Source organism: Coccinella septempunctata, chromosome X, assembly GCF_907165205.1.
Source record: "Coccinella septempunctata chromosome X, icCocSept1.1, whole genome shotgun sequence".
In the NCBI taxonomy this organism is placed as follows: Eukaryota; Metazoa; Arthropoda; class Insecta; order Coleoptera; family Coccinellidae; genus Coccinella; species Coccinella septempunctata.
This window is the reverse complement of record NC_058198.1, coordinates 2,607,881-2,628,649: the sequence shown is the minus strand read 5'-3', so window position 1 is coordinate 2,628,649 and position 20,769 is coordinate 2,607,881. Positions and strand designations below refer to the sequence as shown.

Here is a 20,769-nt window from a genome sequence, read left to right as displayed (position 1 = left end):
TGCCAAATAACAAGGTGACTTAGTTACACAAGTATTTTCTATAATGAATCCTCCACGGTGAATTATTCCAGTGTGAAAATGGGGGGGAGCATTATTTCCATGCTACATGCAATCCGCACGCCGCTTCGTATGAAAAATTATATTTTACATCGAAAACAATGCACCTTGAGTTTTCGACTGCAAATAAATTCCTTTTTTGCGCCATTCGTGACTGAGGAATTACTAAACTCTGAATTAATTTCACACGCGAAAGGTCCTTTTTTACTCATAATTGAGACATTAACTCGCCCGGGATAGCTATTACCTGAATCAGACATCGACGTATTTTGGTCTATCAGAAAATTGTCGGTTAGACCACGATATAGTGGAGATAACTGTAACGTAGAGGGCTGGATCAATGGGAGATTTCGTGAATGTGGCGCCTTGTAAATCTGAAAGAAAATCTGGGAAAACCCCTCGAACATAAGATACCCCCGGAGTCGACGACAAACCAGGTCTTTTGCGATAAAATAAATACAGTCCTGAACGAACTGAACACTACCAAAACACATGGTTTCCACATTTTATCCATCTTTCGAGTATATTTTTTGATCAACTTCTTTTCACTTGTATCTCAGCTCCCTTTGATACCTTTTTTCAATAATCATGAGACTCATTGTTGGAACAAAGAAACCAAAAGTTATTTGGTTTAATACTGGGTGAAAATCAAACAAAACTTGATATCAGGATTTGCAGAACTCGACAGGGCAAGACTAGAGCCACCACCACCCTGTATGTCCGAGTTTTCCGATGAGGCGGAATGGAGATAATGCAAATTACCATAACACAGCCAAATAATATATTATTGAGCGAGTGTTGGACTGGATAGTGGAAAAGATGGGTATTTTCATCTGGAAATACCGAAATCTTTTCGCTCGCTTGTGAAGGATAGTTTGTAGGAGAGATTCTATCTCGATGCTGCTCGTCTCTTGGGACCGAATAAGAGGATTGTCCGCCATTGGCCTCAGGCCAGACTGGCCAATCTAAGGATTCCCTCCATTATGGCCGCTCTTGCGATATAGGCCAGAAATGTATTTCTCATTTTTTTCTTGTGCAAATTGAACTTTTGATATACTGGCGTCCCAAAGTTTCTGGGTTGACTTCAGCACATCTCAACAAGTTTACTTTGAATTCACATATGAAAAAACCTTTTACATCTGAACTCCATCCCTGTGAAGACTGAAAACATGTAAAATGTTTGTTCAGTATTGGTGTACTTCGAAAATTCTTCAAACTTTGAGCTTCATCTCATTTTCCAGTTTTTGCTCGCTAAATAACGATTCGGTTTCGGGTTTATCGAACGTTGGCGGCATAGAACATTCATTTTGATGCCGAAGCCTCCTGGTTCTTTCAGATCCTTTCATTAATCGAGATGTACATCCGGATTTATTCATTTTTCAAGGGGCCCCCAGGCTGTGAAGGGTCCGGTAAAAATGCGTAAGGAAAAACCAATTTTAAGTATTTTTTTCACGGTACCGTGCCTTTCCAGAACTTGGAAGTTCACGGGAAATAGATGACCCGCCTGAAAGTGAAAGTTGGGAGTTGATCAAATTATAATGAGCTGAAACTCCATCGGAGTCAGGTGGTTCCTTCCTGGTCCGGCGATATATTCTTCGTCCTTCTCTACTCATGAATTTCCCTTCCACTTCATCAAACACGTCTAGTTCGGTGAAATATAAATGGGAAACTGGAAAGGAAACATCCGGCAGCCTAGTATATTCAGGTTTTGGCGAAAAATTATGAAGATTATTGTTTTTTCAAGAATATTTCGTTTGTCCTCATGATTTTTCTTATTTAAGTTTCCAGGAGACTTGAATTTCGTGTTTCTAAAACGGTTCTGATCAATGTGTAATTATTTCGATCACATTTGGCACGAATTTTCCTCCAATAATATTTCAAATGACCTTCCACTTGATCTTCATCTTCTATCTCAATACGTGAAAAAAGAATTCAAAGATTATCATATTCCCCATGCGTTCATTATACAAGGTGAATCGAAAGTGTCGAGCAATATTTCTAGGAATGATGGAACATTAAAAAATAAGTGGTCTTTTTTCAATACACTTATGGGCGAAATCGCTTATTAAGGGTTCTACAACTTTTATTCCTTCATAACTTACAGAATACGTAAAAATACTGAGCTTTATTTGAGAATATCCTGACATGTTATTTGCTTTTGCATTTATCATTCTTCAGATTCACTAAGTGTATCTTTTAATGGGGCCAGTTAACCTATTTTTGTTAATTATTTTTTTAGATGATACTTATCAGAATCGTAGCATAAGAAAATAACGTCTCCTGGTATTCCTAAAGTCTTTTTTAAGGAAATTAATGAACATATGTTAATCATAAAATAAGCACTTATTTCTTGGTGTTCCATACCTAGAAATATAGTTCGATATCTCTGAAGTTTATATATTTATTTTCTCCCTGGCGGAATAAACTGAATCAATTCATTATTGACTTTCGGAGGCATCTTTTTCATACTTCCACTCGAAAGATAGAACCGAGGTACTTCTCCCTGGACATCCTTTATATGTTCGCGTTCTTTTTCCCGAGAGACAAAAGCATGGAGTCGGTCGAAATTTATGGACTGTAAGGATTTATCTGACAACTCTGAATATCTGTTGAAACATTGTTCGAATTGTCTTCGAAAATGCTCGAACAAAATCGCAATTCTGCCGGATTTCACGTGAAATACTCTCTCAGGATGGCAGCGAAACAAGGTGTAGTGCGGGAAGCTCTAAATTAGAGCGAGTCATGAAAGGAAATGAGTATATTATAGCGCCCACCACCTACTTTTTTCGGTATTTTCAACGGGGGCAACAGAGGGTGCAGGCAGAATTTTTATTCCTTTTTCTTTTTTGATCGCTTCGATTCCTTGGCTACCTAATGATCATTTGAGTCTTCTTTTTATTGATTCATGATGAAAATTCAACGTTTTATCGGTTCATTATTTTATATAAGGGAACCATCAGGAAAAAAATTGGAACGAGCTGAAATCCCCCCAGTTTATGCTTCGTCTAGGCTTTCTCTCGAAAACTTAATTATAGAATCTTTATATAAGTTTGTTACATCGCAGGTTGAAAATTTTTATCAGAGCTAGTTTCAGATCAGGGTCCTGTTTGTTTTCAACGACAAGAATCAAAATATTTTCAAGTCGTGTATTTGGAATATGAAATACAAAAACAGTATTTTAACTACATATTTCCATTCAGAATTCAATCAGGTGTTAGGTTATGGGAATAGGAAAGAAATGATCTAGCCCAGCCTATTAATCAGTCAAAGAGAAATCACCTTCCATGAATTCTAGATTTTTAAATGTACAGAGCCAACTGCGGTGTTACATTTATGAAAAACCCGTTTCATAATTTCGTTGAAAAATCGAGCATCATCCAAGAACGGCCTTCTTAGCTTTTGGCCGCATCAGAATTATTCCTAGGTAAAATAAATACCACCGCATTCAGGGTAGGTGGGAAAACAAACGAAGATCATTTCCTGAAGAAAAGTGGACCGCCACGAACAGAAGGAAAAGAATTCGTGCGATGGAACGAGAAACCCATTCAATCTCTGTGAAAAGTGAGTGTGAACGTCGAAAAGCTACAAAGGAATATTACAGTACCACGAAACAGTTAATAGCCGTGAATGTAGCTACTTTGAAATGTATTTCTAACTCGTCTAAACATCCGGATGAATACCTGAAACGTGATATACGCGAGAAGTAAACATTTAAATATTTATTCATTTCCTGCACGTCAAAGGTTTGCGTTCGAGCAAATATTTCTTGGGGCCATACGCAGCTCAAGAAGGGATTCTGCTCCTCCCTGACACAAAAATTTCCCGTCCACCCATTCGTTTTCCAAAAAAAAAATGGTTTGAGAGAATTCCAAGTGCAAATGAATCAAAAGTGAAGTTTCTGTCACAAAAGGATAATCAAACATTCCAACCGTTTCAATTATTTGTCGAAGTAAAATAGAACTATTACCGAAAATCCATGAGTGCCTTTGGTGAAAGTTTGTTTCATGTTTGTACGTGTAATTAATTTCGATATACGTACAGGACAGCGTTAGTATGAATGAGGAATAGATATTTTGTATAACGTGAAAAGGAAATATCTCACGTTCGATTCATTAGCAGGGAAAATAGATGGATGTAGAATGAAACATTGATTTGATGGAAAATCGTTTATTATAGTTGCTGAATGATTTAGTAATAGATTTATTAATTGGAATTGGGTTTGCTTTCGGGCACAGAAAATTACGGGAAATTTGAACAGGAGGGAATGGAGAATTTTCATTGCGATGTGGGAAAGAACGAATATGAAATTTGTCAATTTTTCTTCCATTTTGGGCTGCTCTATCAGAGTGCCTTTTCTTCAAGTTTTTCGTCAATGTACTTTTCCTTTACTATAAAAGCTTTCAAATGCTACCAAAAGCTCTAGATACTTACTTTATTTGCTTCCTCGGGAACCCAGGCTAAGAAAACTCTGTTGTTGCTTAGCTTGGCTATGTTTATCGATGTAATTTATACCATCTCTACATTGTTGACATCGGAACTCATTTTTCTAATGACCTCTGGAATGAATTGCTATATGGACGTTTTCTATATTTGCCTCATTCAAAGAAAAAGCTCCAAAATTGATAGGAATAATCTGAAAACCCACCTTGATATCATCAATCTAAACTTCGGTAACAATTGAATGCTAATTCCGCTGGTTTTTGAAGTTTCGGGTGAACGTGGGTCATCCATATTACACGCGAGTAAAAGTTTCAGTGGCCTGAAAAATCTATCGGGAATCGTGAAGATAGGAACTGTTCATCGATTAAGCGGAAAATGGGGTGAAATGAAGCGCAGAAAATTGATTTAAATATGTATCGATTCTGAAGAGCCATGGAATCGAGAAGGTTCGCTGTACATATGCGCGTAAATCATTTTTCCGTTACATTCCCCCGTGTTATAATACGAATTTGGCCAATCTCCTGTTACTATGTAGAATAAATAGATTCGGGGGTAGCATCGTCCGTGTTTCGCCGTCGAAAAAAGTCATTTGGATGTCAAATTTAGTTGGGATATCTTCTGGTGGACTTGGTTCTCGAGGAAATATATTCGAAAAGTACAAACACAAGTCTTGAAACAATGTTGCACATTTTGCATGTTATAGATCTATTATTTTCCAACACTTCGAAATATTCAAACTTTGACTCTTTCGAATAAAAATTGAATGACAACAGGTATGATTCTATCGAGCTTAGAATTCTAGATTTTCACGGTATCTGTCAGTTTTAATCGGTCCTATAGGTACCACAAAGAATTGGAAGTTTATAACAAATGAGGAAAATTCGGATTATCTTCAATATGGTAAAAAAATTGAGGGTTTTGTCTCAGTTTTTTTGATCATGATGAAAAACGTGTACTCTAAATCTGGCTGCAAATGCTCCTGAAGGCAATGCCATCATTTGGTCACCACCATCATGCGCGTTGTAAACGTATCACGCTGTGATGCAATAAACAAATTCTATGGATGATAGACTCACTAATGAAGAGTAAATTGGTGCCTTAGGTCTAAGGGTAGATAACCACTGTGCATTACGGGCACGTTACTTGATATGTTTGCGGCAAGCGGCGTAATTGCTTTACCAGAGTTGATGGATGAACTTGGGCTATTTCTTACGTTTGCCTTGGTCTCCGTTCAAAATATTATACGGATATTAAGCTTGGCTCATTAATCTCACCGAGGGATCAGGGGGACCGTTTCAACGATCCACAAGTTCAGTGGCAATAAGTAGCTTATTATTCGTCGTTAAGAGTTTATTATTATCAGAATTTCATCTGCCTCATTAGTTCCGGAAGGGGAATTCCCAAATAGAGCTTCGGGACCTTATCGATCAATCCTAATTTGACGACTATCTTAACGTGCTGCTTTGTTTTTCGAATTGGTTACGCTATCGCTAGACATTGTCTATCGATGAGTGAATGGTCTCGATGGAATAGTCTTTGAGTGATGGTGGTTGGCTAGTTCGATTTATATCCTGATGTGCTGAACACATTTAGGGTGACTCGATGAGCAACTTCATTTAGTTGTGAATCAGTTTCCATATGAAAGGTTGCTTGTCATTCTCTCAGATTAAATGCTCAAGGAGGCCTGATCTCTGATGGGAAGGTTAATTTCTTCGTTCAGTTTCTCTCCAACGGCTCTGAATAGAGTAAAAACTATACGATCTTTTCTTCTGGCCACGTTTTATTTCCTTGGATGGCATAGACGACCGCAGCGAACACACACAGTGCCAAAATCGTTGGCTGGAATTTCTGAAGCGGAGCTGAAAACCCGTAAAGTGTCCCGATTGAGAACTGAACACTTTTATGCGGTGAGAACAGTTACCTGGCACATAAATATTCCACAATTCCTGACCCGAATGGCTCTGTGTATTATCTCATATTCTGGAATAACGTTACATTGTTCCTTGGGATTCGGCATTCTGAGAATTCACTACAAGTTGGTTGGGTATGGGGGACGCATTCCGTTGAAGATAATCCGAATTTTTTTTCTCTTTTCGAGCGGCCTTTAGAGTGTATCATAACCTTTGATACAAAGGTGGAATCGAATTATCGCAATTTGTAGTTTGAATGTTTCGCAGAAGAATCCTTTCAACGAAAATTTGCACAGCTGAGTTGAAACCGCTACGAATAATGTTTACTTTCGTTCATGATGCTCCTTTATCTGGGACCTAATTCCATTGATTCCCATAAATGTTTGAATCCCTTTGAAATGAAATAATCATCTGCCTTGTGATAATATCTAGAAATGTCTTATGCTAATTATTTTCTCGTGAACCAATGTTCAAGATTTTCTAAGGAAAACGAACTCGATTTATTTCATCATTTATTCTGAATGAACCTATCTTTCTTACTCCAAACCATTTTGCCTCTTCATCAATATGTAATTTCATGAAACGAAATTGTTGAATTTTTTCTCAATACACAATTAACTGCTTCACGCAACCCACTGAACTTGTGTTTGGAAAATCTCGAGGAAATCTCTTCCTATCAGTGGCAGCGTTTTCGTGTGTTCATACACACAATGTTGTATGCCAAATAACCCCAGGTGGAAATAGAGCAAACATACGGCTACAAAAAGGCTTTCAAGCACATTTTTATTTGCCGTTAAATATTTTCCGACCTTGCTCTCCTATATATTCAGCCCTATCCCGTACATTGTTGCCCTATCGAAAAAGATTCGATGAAATGTTCAAATATTTTCCATTCATTTTTGTTGAGTTGAGAGAGAATGATTAATTCAATAACATTAACAAATTATTTAAATTCCCTTCGTTCCTTAGTTGCCGTTTTTGTTCTTTATTTACATCCAAATTGATCTGGAATATATAATTTCGGATTAGAGTTTTTTTTCAATAATTTTTTCAGTTTCTAAGTCGATTCACGATATTCCTTCCGTTTTCAATCATGAATATTCTATTAATGGCGATGAGATTCATGTGACCTCATTTTCATAATATGGTAACCAGGTAATTCCGCAATCAAAATTAAATTGGGGTATATAACTAACCGACTAAATATAGACAGACAAATACTGCTCGTATTTGCTATGGAAATAGATAATAATTAGCCAGTAGATGTGAGGGGAGTTTCGGAAGGGGTTAAACGTGCCGCACAGGTGCTAGTGTCAGATGCTCGACAAAACGCTGTTGACATTATTTGGTTTGTTCATTTAATGTAATATCAAGCTCTCACGATTACATCTTCGTGCTTCGTGGGAAGGGAGCATGTTCAGAATTATTTGAGATTTGCTCGTACTTTGTATCTCGTATACATAAAACTCAATTCATCCCCCAAAAAAGATTTTCACATTTGCAGTAGTATCGGAAAAAGAATTTCGAATTTTTAGCCTCAAATTATTAAAGGATGAAAAAGTCTGGAAACAAGAAACAATGATCGATTGTGTAGGATGTCCTTTATTGGCTTCCATATACATAAACTCGTTGAAATGCCGCTGTTTCAACTTATCGTTAATCGTGTGTATTCTTCTCTCGCAAACTCTATCCGAACTGCAAATACAATACACCCTTATGCATTCGATTTAACTAGCATGTGGCGCAGAACGAAGTAGTAACTGGCATCGGTTCTCTACGGATGCTCGAAAACCTAATAGATCCGACTTTCCACCTGAAATGCAATAAGTACATAATTCCGAATTCAATGAAACCATACATACAATCCACCACATTACTTGCTGTTGAACACATCGATACAGTTGTTCTTGCATTTGACGGATTGTGCAAGTGCGTTATTGGGCTGCAATCGGTTACGAGCCTGGTTTCAACACTAAATCGAAATATATCCTGAATATGCGGAATGGAATCCTCCACACACACACATACACACACACACTCCTGCTGAGTGCTAGAAGTTCGGTTCGAACTGGAGAGGAGCTGAAACGGTCGTTTGGAACATGTCCCTTTTTTTCCGTTGCGCCTGTTCCTTGGATGAGGTTGTAATTCAGTGTGTACAATTTATTATCCTAACCCACACGCCTATTGTGCGCCAGAAAATGACAACTGAGAAATGGAATAGCGGAAACGGGGGCTTTTTCATCAAATAATAATTAAGCAATTCAACATTATGCATATTTAATATAATCTTGGCGCTTTGAAGTTACGTGATTCCGGAAGTTTCGCGAGGTCGTGTTGTTCAGAATGGATTAGAACGCTTGTGTTTTCACTCCGAAACAGCTCCTTTCTCAAATCGGTCGAATATTTCGTGGATTCGTGTTTTTTGATGTTCCAAATGTTTCAATTCAACTATTATATGTCCTCATGTATAGGTTCTAACTACTGACCCCTTGGGCTGGGTGATTCGCGAGCTTGAAAAAATCGTGGTGAATTAATCGAAGGGAAATGCTGATTGGTTTCATCTGGCAGCTCTGAAATGACGACCCTCGTTATATCTCGAACTGATTTGCGAACAAACACTACCTTCGATTCCATCGTATAGATAATAGCAAGAGAATCCGCTCAGTTATCGGGAAGCTATAATCCTATCAAAAGGGACATGAACGTGTAGGTTTATTTCGTGATAAAATGCCAGTTTTCGGGCCCTTGGGGACAATTATGTCTTGCAACTGATTAAACATGAAGTTTCAGAATTGATTATGCTTCCAGTGAAAGCGGGAGTGGTGGGCACATACAATGTTTGATGTAATTAATTAGGGAATTTCAATTCGAAGAATTGAATTTTCCCGTTTCATATGTGGATTGGATGGGTATTATCGGGAGTAGAAATCGTTTTTCAATTCACGCTAAGTAATTAAAATGTATTTTTTATGAGTGAGTATATCAATCGTTTTACCGACCCTGTTGTGGTTTATTATGTTTGTTTTCGATTATCATTTCCTATAATCAACTGTTGAAATCGACACGAAAAATTACGGCACTCACGGAAATTTTCAGTATTTATGATTCGCGATACAGATCCGAAGCATAAGGCTCATTATCGGAAAACATCGATGGAATATTGTACAATCATCGAACGTCGATCATCCTAACTGTAGTTCTATCCCTAAATTTTGTGGGGTTGAAGATTATTCCTTCATATTCACGTCACTTAGTGGAATAGTTTTTTGTATGTCTAAAATAGAACACTGATTATATTGTTGTTAAAAATGCCATAATGGTACTTCATTCAACACTTTTAACAACATGAGTTGAGCTCAACAATTATAGATTTTTTTCATCGCAATTGGTATAGTAGAGAGTTCATTAGTAACTGAGTATTTTGATCAGCTTGTAAATTATCAGGTGAAGTACGCACCCTATTTCTAGTCTCCCTCGAATGCCACCAGCATTTTCACTGGAAATTGTATCTGTTTTTTTCTATACTCAGTAAGCTTACGAGTTAATTGAGCAAAAAAGACTTAATCCATCATTCTTTCGATTTAATGTCGATTCAGAAACATGGCGGAAAACATGTAGGGGTCCCCATTTTTGTTCTACGCGTATAAAAACCCGGGTTTCGTTTGGAAAACTGCCTCTACCGAGTGAAATCCATTACGCGACATCTCTTTCGTGTTTTGTCTCATCCGCAAACTGTACCTAATCCAGGAGTCCTGGGTAAAATCTGGTAGCAATAACATTATGTCAGATACAGGCATTAGTGAGAAATCCAATGCGTACCCTTACATTCGGGGAATGATCTCTGGCCAATTGAACTTTCTGAATTATTAATCCAACTGTAATAAATCTTCACTTCAGTCGTCATACATCACTGTTTCCGTATTTCGATTTTGGAGGACCTGATCCCTGATATCCTTGTATTGTCGAAAGGGTGCACTGTTACCTGGGCTATCCTATTGGTTACTATTGGACTTTTTCGAAAAACCACATTCTGGGAGATACCCAAATAATATTCTCTACCTGATCTATTTTCGATGGAATCAGTCAATTTAGACTTATTGCTATAATTGCAATTAATACTAGATCTACAACCTATAACATAACAACTTGAGCTGAACTCATGCAGTAAAAAGTCAAAGTGATACCTTCATCAAGTATCATTATGACAATACGTATTTAGACTTTAATGAATTCATACATGCGGCATTTCTTTTTTTTTTCACTCAATGTTTTTTAATGTTTCGGGTGGTACTCGATGTTCAAAACGAATTATTGCTATTTGATTCGTTTTATTATTGCTATTTGATTCGTTTTTCGGATTCTGAGACTATAAAACAGGGCTGTAATTTTTCGTGCTCAATCAAAAGAAACGGAATCTTAGTTATATGTAGGAAATCCGAAGGACCGCCAAAAACGAGCGCTTCCACTCGAAAATTTATGAATGTCGGAATGGCAGAAGCACGATCTATATATAAATATACCACCATCTTATCGCGAAGATCCACAAATCAAAAGAGGTATAATTTGGACGTGATCCAGAGAAAGTCGAGTTTTAATAGACACATGGAACGCGTCCTGATGTATAATACGTCACTAGATGAAAAACTGCAGAGGGGTGGAATTCGAGGGGGAAACTCCTGATATTATAATCTCTGTCAGGTGAGACACATTCACAGTTGTGGCGACGGAGAGTAATCAGCTCGACCAGCGCGGGTCGATAATGCCAAGACAGCTCGCCCCCCCAGCTTGCGTACCCTTCCGACATCAAATGCTCACCCACATATAACCTCCCTGTTTTGTTGCCTAATGCACAAAGTAGTCGTACAAAACTGATATGCAGGACGTTTACATATTTGAAAAATATGTAAAAAGTACATGTGACCTAGAAAAAGTCATTTCAGTGGAACATCCGCGTAGTAAAACAAGGTTTAGAACACAGAACGAGAAGGGAGATTCCAATAATGAATGGAAAGAATGAATCTGGACTCTAGGATGCACTAACAACTCTTAATTCCGTACAAGCAGAGAAAACCGGAATATCTCAATGTGTATAGAGAACACTTCAGCCTTTACTTATATGAATACCACGACTATGTGAGCTCGCTTTAAAAAAATTCCACATTTGGCAATTAGAGCATAATTGTTCGCACCTCAAGGGGAACTTCAAAAGTAGTAAGTTGCTTTCATTAACGATATATTGTCGACGCTGAATGCCGTAGCACCAAGCCACCAATTCTCATCAAAAGAAAAATCATAACGCATAAGTTTACATTTCTCCCGTTGTTCAGTATATCTGAAGTGATTTTCACAGACGAAATCCTTTTCAAAATGAACGCCACGTAACGTCGGTTTCCACCGCGTCAAACGGAATACAGGAATAAAGTGGGAAATTCACCCGGGTCTGGTATTGAAATATGAACATCATTGCAGCGCATTGTTCCTGGGCAATTTGTTTTCAGAATCTCTTACTGATGAAATGGAGATACCTGCCCAGAATCTGAAGATTGGCTGGTGCATTTCGTACCTGAATAAATGCCACTGAGCTCCTAAGAATGTTATTTGACGAACGCGAACCTGATACTTTTTCCCTGAACTGAATCGAACTGCGGGCAAATGGGTCCCATCAATTATATGAATAGTCTCCGCCCCAAATGGAGTCGAAATAGATACAAGAAAACTGTCGCCAGAACTAATGAGTTTATCTTTCATCTCCCAAAACTTCGGATTACTGTCGTTCTCCTTCGTATAACAGATATGAGGGATGGAATCCGAAATTTTGTTGTGTGTGAATCACTGATTTCTCGTGGCACTGTGGCAGTCAAACGCCAGTAACCAGCGCATCGACTGAATTATTCATCAATATTCACTTTTCTCCAGCTAGCTGTTATTCTCTCTTATGAAAGACCTCGATATAACATTTCTATTTCTGGCCTATTGGTCTATATTTTCAGTTTTATTTTTCGTAACATTTAATATTTTTTCTGTTTGTCCGAGAATAAAGCCTGAGAATATTCAGGGATTTATTTTCTTTCCTTATTCACAACGTGTTCCACCTTGTAATAACGCGATATAAAATCGTTGCCGTTCATAAAACTCATTTGCGAAAATTCATTGGGTTGCCAGATGTGGAAGTTCATGGAATAACGTAGGCTTTGATATCGAGACTAAGATGTAGTCAAAGTTCGTTTGTCGGATTGAATTGCGTTGGAATACTGGCTTTTGATTCATTTCTCTTTCCGTCACATTTCAGTGGGGAAAAATCGCGAATCGACATTCATTATTTCCATTTGTTCCAGCAGTGTACATTCTGTGATCAAAACAGTCGTTTTCATTTCCATCAATTATTTCCATGCGAAAGAACAGGCGCCAGACCAAGCTGGTGCAAAAAGTGAAGTTGCAACGCGAAAGACATAAGTATTAAAGGGTCAAACATCAAACAATCAGAGCACGTATCCGAGCCAGAATTTACACTTCTGAAAAGTTCCCCGAATACTGGCCTAACAATTTACCCAGGAACTGTTCGAACGTGAAAAACATCAAAACAAATAGAAGAAAAATTCGTACATACAAAGAGGGGAATTCCGATTATTCGGCATGGAAATCTAGAAATCCTTTCGGATCTTTTATTGCTAACGATTCAGCCACTTAGACCTTCGGAGCATTATCTATTTTATCGCTACAGATCCTGATAGGGCCGGTTCTTCTTGAATAAATGATGTAGGGAAACACTGCATACTCCAGTGAGCTTCCAGATAATAGCCATAGAAAAGGTGGTGGATGTAAATGAAAAAATTTCCTCCGAATCTTTCAACACACACGAGCAATTCCCGAATAAAAACGATCAGATCTTCCAACATCAAGAAAATCCTGTATCAGTATGCAATATTCTTCTAAATTTGATATGTTCGATTAGTTATCTTAATTGCGCACTTGTTCCTCACACTGGAAAAGCGAGGTTTTTTCTTCGTAGATGGACTATGGTTCAGAAATATACAGGCTGGAACAAAAAGTATAAACTCTGAGGACGATTCTGATGGGGTTTTTTTTCGGTTTTCGTGATTCGACACTAAACTGTTCACGGTCACAACTTTCTGTGGGTTTTCACGTCTGTCCTCTTATCCCCTATCAATTTATTCAGGCCATTTTACGTAATTCAGATCTTTTTTCTGTTGGATATAATTCACCGCCCCTGGAAAATAGCGTTCAAGTTTGCGGTGGAATTGCCAGTGTATTCTACGCCGTATATATCGAGTACATTTCTTCCGGTGGGGAAAAATGGTCCACGTTTCGGTAGTTTGGCGGAATGTGGGGTACGGTGTGGAGGAAATGAAGCTAGATGGCCGATGACGACGCGTTTTGAGAGGTTGATTCACCTTTGAGGTTGTGTTAATTGATTCTAAGATCGTATTGCCAGAAAAAAATTCTGAACTATTACGTGCGAAGGTTAATAATTTGATTTCCTATGTATTGCATTGAGACATCGTTGCAATCTATCGTCTACGTCTACGTCTACGATTTTATCTAAATCAAAAATAATCAAATCTTTCTCCAGTATCCTGTTGACCATCATATGAGAATTTGCGAATAATTACGGTTATGGATATGACGTGATAGTAACAAGTTACCTTCATAGTACAAAATACCATCGTCTGTTATTGTCGTAGAACCATATTATTCCTCTCCACGGATTGTGCTAATCTTAAAGAAGTCTTTTCTTCTAAGTATATCAATATTATCGTTCGTAAGAGACCGCGGAGTTTCACAATTTAGCTCGTATAAGCCGCGCTTTAGACTGGCGATTCAAAAGCGTTCACATAATTGGTCATTAACTAAACTCGGCTATTGTAGTTCCTCAAATCAATTTTTATCAAGCAGGATTAAATCCATCGAATAATTTTCATTACTGAGCAACATCAGCAAACTCTCGAATATAAGAAAAATGCCAGAAAACTGACGTTCACTCGATACTGGAAACAGTCATGGAAATTTATTTCCGGCAGTAAAATTCCCCGTCTTGTATGAATCAATATTCAATGCATGCGACTTTTGAAGGACTCGTATGCTTACGTTCGAGACCTGCGATATCGAAAAAAAAGCTGTGAATTTAAAGCGGTGCCTTCTCGCTTCAACGTCTCACTATTACACCCATGAATTCTGATAATGTTGGAACAGACCAGTAAAAACCTATCGAGTTCCACTGGCTTAGTCTGATTTTCAGAAATAATGACTTAGCAGCAACGCATTAATTTACGATCTTATTTAATTTGATGAAAACAATTACTATAATGACTCATACTTTTTTCGGATTATCTATATGCTCTAATTTCTAATAATATTATGTCATCATTTGAGAAGAGCGTCGATGCTGTTTACAGGTTTTTTTGGCATACCTACATACATGTACTTTTTGCGAATCGAATCAGAAAACCATTCGACGGTCTGGCAGAAAAGGAAATCGTTGACTCTGCATTTGACAACTATTCGATCTTCTATTTCAAAGACCGGGAAAAACTTTTCATCTCGGCAACAACTCTGGTCGCAAATATCCAATTCGAAATGTTGTAAAAATGCAGATGAAAAATGAACGAACTCCTTAGAAATCGGAGGTGGTGGAAATTGAAAAGGAAATAGCGGATTTGCTCACTGAAACTGAGCAAATTGTTCTGTAGTAATTTAGAGAATTGTGAAACCTGACTAACATCATAGTGTGTGACTTCTATGTATTTTTGAAAAATAATAATGCTAACTTCAAAGGACACATAAATTCATTCTTGTTTGCAAATTCGCATTCGTATGAATATTCCGTATAATTTGTGGACATATCAAGACCGCTGATATTAATTCTTAACTCGTTTTCCAGAAACAAATATTTATATATATATATATATATATATTTTTATTTGATACTGTCAAAACGGGAGATTACTGAATTCTGACTCTTGCGAGCTCCCTTTCAAGTCGAGGCTATCTCAAAAGGGTGTTTTATAAAATTCGATTTAACTTACCTTGACAATTAGGTCTCATTTTTTTTTCTTATTTTTTTAATAGGTTAATCTGGATACTCGTCCTACCTACCTTAGCCTGTGAAAATATTTCTCTATATTTGTCCAGTCGAATCCAAGCATGGAAAGCAGAAGGAGCAGTTATTCGTGGTCAAGGCACTGAGAGCTCATCGAAAGAAAATTATATTCCTTTTTGAGGCAAGCAAGTTGGATGTTCAATGAATCGGAATCACTTCAGATGCATAACACCTACAGATTACGAAAATAACTTCCCGAACATAGGGAATGCCATGAGAAAGAAAAGGACAGAAGGAATGCCGATCGAGAATAATTTTATGACAGGTGATAATTATTCAATATTCAACTGGATGCTCCATATTTGATTTGCCCAACTTATTTTTAAGTGGGCCCAGCCTTTCTCATCGGTAACGAGCTACGAATTCACGTAATGGGCGTAGTAGGAACTGATTCAGAGAGCGGTCCATATGAACATTGAATAATTTATCATCTGCAATAAAATTATTCTCGCTTAGAGTGATTGCATCTGTCCTCATCATTTTCATAGCAATCCCCATGTTCGGAATGATATTTTCTTAATATGTTTATGTGAAGAATTTGAAGCTATTTCAAGTCATTACCATTTTCTCTTCAAAATTCTTTTGACGAGTGTAAATTCTGTACGCAATGCTCGAATTTTTAGTGCTTTTTAATTTCATTATTGATTTCTTTTGTAAATTTAACGATTTCACTATTTTTCATGAGCGTAAATTTAGTTTTCATTGCTCTAATTATTTTTCTAAGTGTAATGCGAGTGTAAATTTCGTACCAACTGCTCTTATTTTTTGCGAGTATCAATTTCCTTATCGATTTCTTTTGTAGATGTAACGATTTCCCAATTTTTTGTTAGCGTAAATTTTGTTTTTGAGGTTATATTAATTTTTTTAAGTGTAAATTTCATTTTAGAATGTTTTTGTAATCCATTCTCACATAAAATCAATAAAAATTCAAGAATTCATTGGAATTTCATTTTAAGATTTTTTTGTAAATGTAAATTTCGATTTTGAGCCTGCTGTATAAAGTCAGGGACACTCCAGTGCTATATCCCAAAAAAAAATCATGATCGTAATTGAAAAAATCCGAGTCCCCTACATTTCAGCACTGCACCGCCAGAGGGCGCTGTGGTCGCAGTTTCCCACTGCGACGAACCACTGGAAAAAAAATCCTACCGCCGTCAGCGCCCGCTGGTGGTGAAATTCTGACTAATTGAGAATTTTGAGTCCGAAAAAAGCGCCCCCTGGCGGCGAACCGCTGAACTAAAAAAAATTCCGACCGCCATCAGCGCCCCCTGGTGGTGCAAGGCTGAACTAAATAAAAATTTCGAGCCCGAGAAGAGCGCCCCCTGGCGGCGAACCGCTGAACTAAAAAAATTTCCGACCGCCATCAGCGCCCCCTGGTGGTGCAAGGCTGAACTAAATAAAAATTTCGAGCCCGAGAAGAGCGCCCCCTGGCGGCGAACCGCTGAACTAAAAAAATTTCCGACCGCCATCAGCGCCCCCTGGTGGTGCAAGGCTGAACTAAATAAAAATTTCGAGCCCGAGAAGAGCGCCCCCTGGCGGCGAACCGCTGAACTAAAAAAATTTCCGGCCGCCGTCAGCGCCCCCTGGTGGTAGAAGGCTGAACTAAATAAAAATTTCGAGCCCGAGAAGGGCGCCCCCTGGCGGCGAACCGCTGAACTAAAAAAATTTCTCGAAATTTTTATTTAGTTCAGCCTTCCACCACCAGGGGGCGCTGACGGCGGTCGGAAAATTTTTTAGTTCAGCGGTTCGCCGCCAGGGGGCGCTCTTCTCGGGCTCGAAATTTTTATTTAGTTCAGCCTTGCACCACCAGGGGGCGCTGACGGCGGTCGGAAATTTTTTTAGTTCAGCGGTTCACCGCCAGGGGGCGCTCTTCTCGGGCTCAAAATTTTTATTTAGTTCAGCCTTGCACCACCAGGGGGCGCTGATGGCGGCCGGAAATTTTTTTAGTTCAGCGGTTCGCCGCCAGGGGGCGCTTTTTTCGGACTCAAAATTGTCAATTAGTCAGAATTTCACCACTAGGGGGCGCTGACGGCGGTAAGATTTTTTTTTTTTCAGCAGTTCGTCGCCAGGGGGGGCTCTTCTCGGCCTCGAAATTCTTAATTAGGCTCGAAATTTTTCAGCACTGCGAGACGACAGCGCCCTCTGGCGATGCACTACTGAACTAAATTCAGTGCAATTGGCACCGAATTCGAGTGCTTTAGTGCAATTTTACAGTATCCTCAATTGCTGAACACCAATTAGGCAATAAAAAAGCAATCTAAAATTTTTAAAAATTTATTCGAATCAATTCAAGAAAATTACAAAAAAAATTACAAATAAGGTACATTCTCCTTTTCCGTGTGTTTATTGTCCTCTTGTAGTATGTTGAGCCATGTACCTGTAAAAAAATAGTTTTTTCATTTAAAATATCAACAAAAATTATAACTTTGTGTCGTCTCTGTCTTCTTCTTTGTCTATGGTCTTTCCTTCATCGTCCTTTGTCTTCTCGTCCTGTCGTGTCGTCTTTTGTGATGTCTTTTTGTCTCTCGTCCTGTCGTCTCTTGTCCTGCCGACTCTTGTCCTGCCGTCCCTAGTCCTGTGGTCTCTCGTCCTGCCTTCTCCTTGTCCTGCCAGTCAAGAGACGACAAGACAAGAGAGGACAGGACAAGCCACGACAGGACGAGAGATGACAAGAAAAGAGACGACAGGACAAAAGATGGACAGGACGAGAGACGACAAGACAAGAGACAGCAGGACGAGAAACGACAGGACAAGAGACAGCAGGACAAAAGACGGCAAGACGAGAGATGACAAGAAAACAGATGAAAGGACGAGAGACGGACAGGACGAGAGACGGACAGGACGAGAGACTGTAAGACAAGAGAGGGCAGGACAAGTGACGACAGGACGAGAGACGACAAGACAAGAGACGGCAGGACGAGAGACGACAGGACGAGAAACGACAAGATAAGAGAGGGCAGGACAACAGACGACAGGACGAGAGACGACAAGACAAGAGACGGCACATCAAGAGACAACAGGACGAGAGACGACAGGTCGAGAGATGACAAGAAAACAGATGAAAGGACAAGAGACGGACAGGACGAGAGACGGCAAGACAAGAGAGGGCAGGACAAGAGACGACAGGACGAGAGACGACAGGACGAGAGGCGGCAGGACGAGAGACGACAGGACGAGAAACGACAAGATAAGAGAGGGCAGGACAAGAGACGACAGGACGAGAGACGACAGGACGGGAGATGACAAGAAAACAGATGAAAGGACAAGAAAGGACAGGACGGGTCATCACCCGTCTTGTCGTCTCTCGTCCTGTCGTCTCTTGTCCTGCCCTCTCTTGTCTTGCCGTCTCTCGTCCTTTCATCTGTTTTCTTGTCATCTCCCGAACTGTCGTCTCTCGTCCTGTTGTCTCTTGATGTGCCGTCTCTTGTCTTGTCGTCTCTCGTCCTGTCGTCTCTTGTCCTGCCCTCTCTTGTCTTGCCGTCTCTCGTCCTTTCATCTGTTTTCTTGTCATCTCGACCGAACTGTCGTCTCTCGTCCTGTTGTCTCTTGATGTGCCGTCTCTTGTCTTGTCGTCTCTTGTCTTGTCGTCTCTCGTCCTGTCGTCTCTTGTCCTGCCCTCTCTTGTCTTGCCGTCTCTCGTCCTGTCCGTCTCTTGTCCTTTCATCTGTTTTCTTGTCATCTCTGGACCTGTCGTCTTTCGTCCTGTTGTCTCTTGATGTGCCGTCTCTTGTCTTGTCGTCTCTCGTCCTGTCGTCTCTTGTCCTGCCCTCTCTTATCTTGTCGTTTCTCGTCCTGTCGTCTCTCGTCCTGCCGTCTCTTGTCTTGTCGTCTCTCGTCCTGTCGTCTCTTGTCCTGCCCTCTCTTATCTTGTCGTTTCTCGTCCTGTCGTCTCTCGTCCTGCCGTCTTTTGTCTTGTCGTCTCTCGTCCTGCCGTCTCTTGTCTTGTCGTCTCTCGTCCTGTTCTCTCTTGTCCTGCCCTCTCTTATCTTGTCGTTTCTCGTCCTGTCGTCTCTCGTCCTGCCGTCTTTTGTCTTGTCGTCTCTCGTCCTGCCGTCTCTTGTCTTGTCGTCTCTCGTCCTGTTCTCTCTTGTCCTGCCCTCTCTTATCTTGTCGTTTCTCGTCCTGTCGTCTCTCGTCCTGCCGTCTCTTGTCTTGTCGTCTCTCGTCCTGTCGTCTCTTGTCCTGCCCTCTCTTATCTTGTCGTTTCTCGTCCTGTCGTCTCTCGTCCTGCCGTCTCTTGTCTTGTCGTCTCTCGTCCTGTTGTCTCTTGTCCTGCCCTCTCTTATCTTGTCGTTTCTCGTCCTGTTTTCTCTCGTCCTGCCGTCTCTTGTCTTGTCGTCTCTCGTTCTGTCGTCTCTTGTCCTGCCCTCTCTTGTCTTGCCGTCTCTCGTCCTGTCCGTCTCTTGTCCTTTCATCTGTTTTCTTGTGATGACAAGGACAAGAGACGGACAGGACGAGAGACGGCAAGACAAGAGAGGGCAGGACAAGAGACGACAGGACAAGAGACGACAGGACGAGAGACGACAAGACAAGAGACGGCACATCAAGAGACAATAGGACGAGAGACGACAGGACGAGAGATGACGAGAAAACAGATGAAAGGACAAGAGACGGACAGGACGAGAGACGGCAAGACAAGAGAGGGCAGGACAAGAGACGACAGGACGAGAGACGACAAGACAAGAGAGGGCAGGACGAGAGACGACAAGACAAGAGAGGGCAGGACAAGAGACGACAGGACGAGAGACGACAAGACGAGAGACGACAAGACGAGAGACGGTAGGACGAGAGACGACAGGACGAGAAACGACAAGATAAGAAAAGGCACATCAAGACAACAGGCAGAGAGACGACAAGATAAGAGAGGACAGGACGAGACACAACAGGACGAGACACAACAGGACGATAGACGGTAAAACAAGAGACGACAGGGGACGAGAAGAGATGACAAGATAAGAGACGACAGACAAGACAAGGGGCAACAGATAAGGGACAAAAAACTAGAGACGACAATGTTTTGTCGTCTCTAGACGACAGACAAGAGGCGACAAAGAAGGGACAAAGATAAGAGACAACACGTCAGGAGACGCCAGGAGTCGACAAGACAAGGGACGACAGACAGAAGACAAGACAAAACACAACAAGACAAGAGAAGACAGGAAACAGACAGGAAATGAGAAGACAAGACAAGACAAGAGATGACCGGACTAAAAATGACAGAAGACTCGAAATGAACAAATAATT

General features: G+C 40.0%; 1 protein-coding gene across 9 annotated transcripts in view; it reads left to right on the top strand.

Moving 5' to 3' along the window:
* The window catches only part of LOC123322145 (myosin light chain kinase, smooth muscle), a 235,247-nt gene that overhangs the window by 154,694 nt on the left and 59,784 nt on the right, over positions 1–20,769 (top strand). For 4 of the 9 annotated variants that reach the window (XR_006539056.1, XR_006539057.1, XR_006539059.1 and 1 more), the window contains one exon: positions 15,495–16,461. The exons of the other annotated variants lie outside the window; for them this stretch is intronic. The gene's annotated coding sequence lies outside the window, so the exon portion shown is untranslated. Of the gene's footprint in view, positions 1–15,494; positions 16,462–20,769 lie in introns of those variants that run through there. 9 annotated transcript variants of the gene reach the window in all.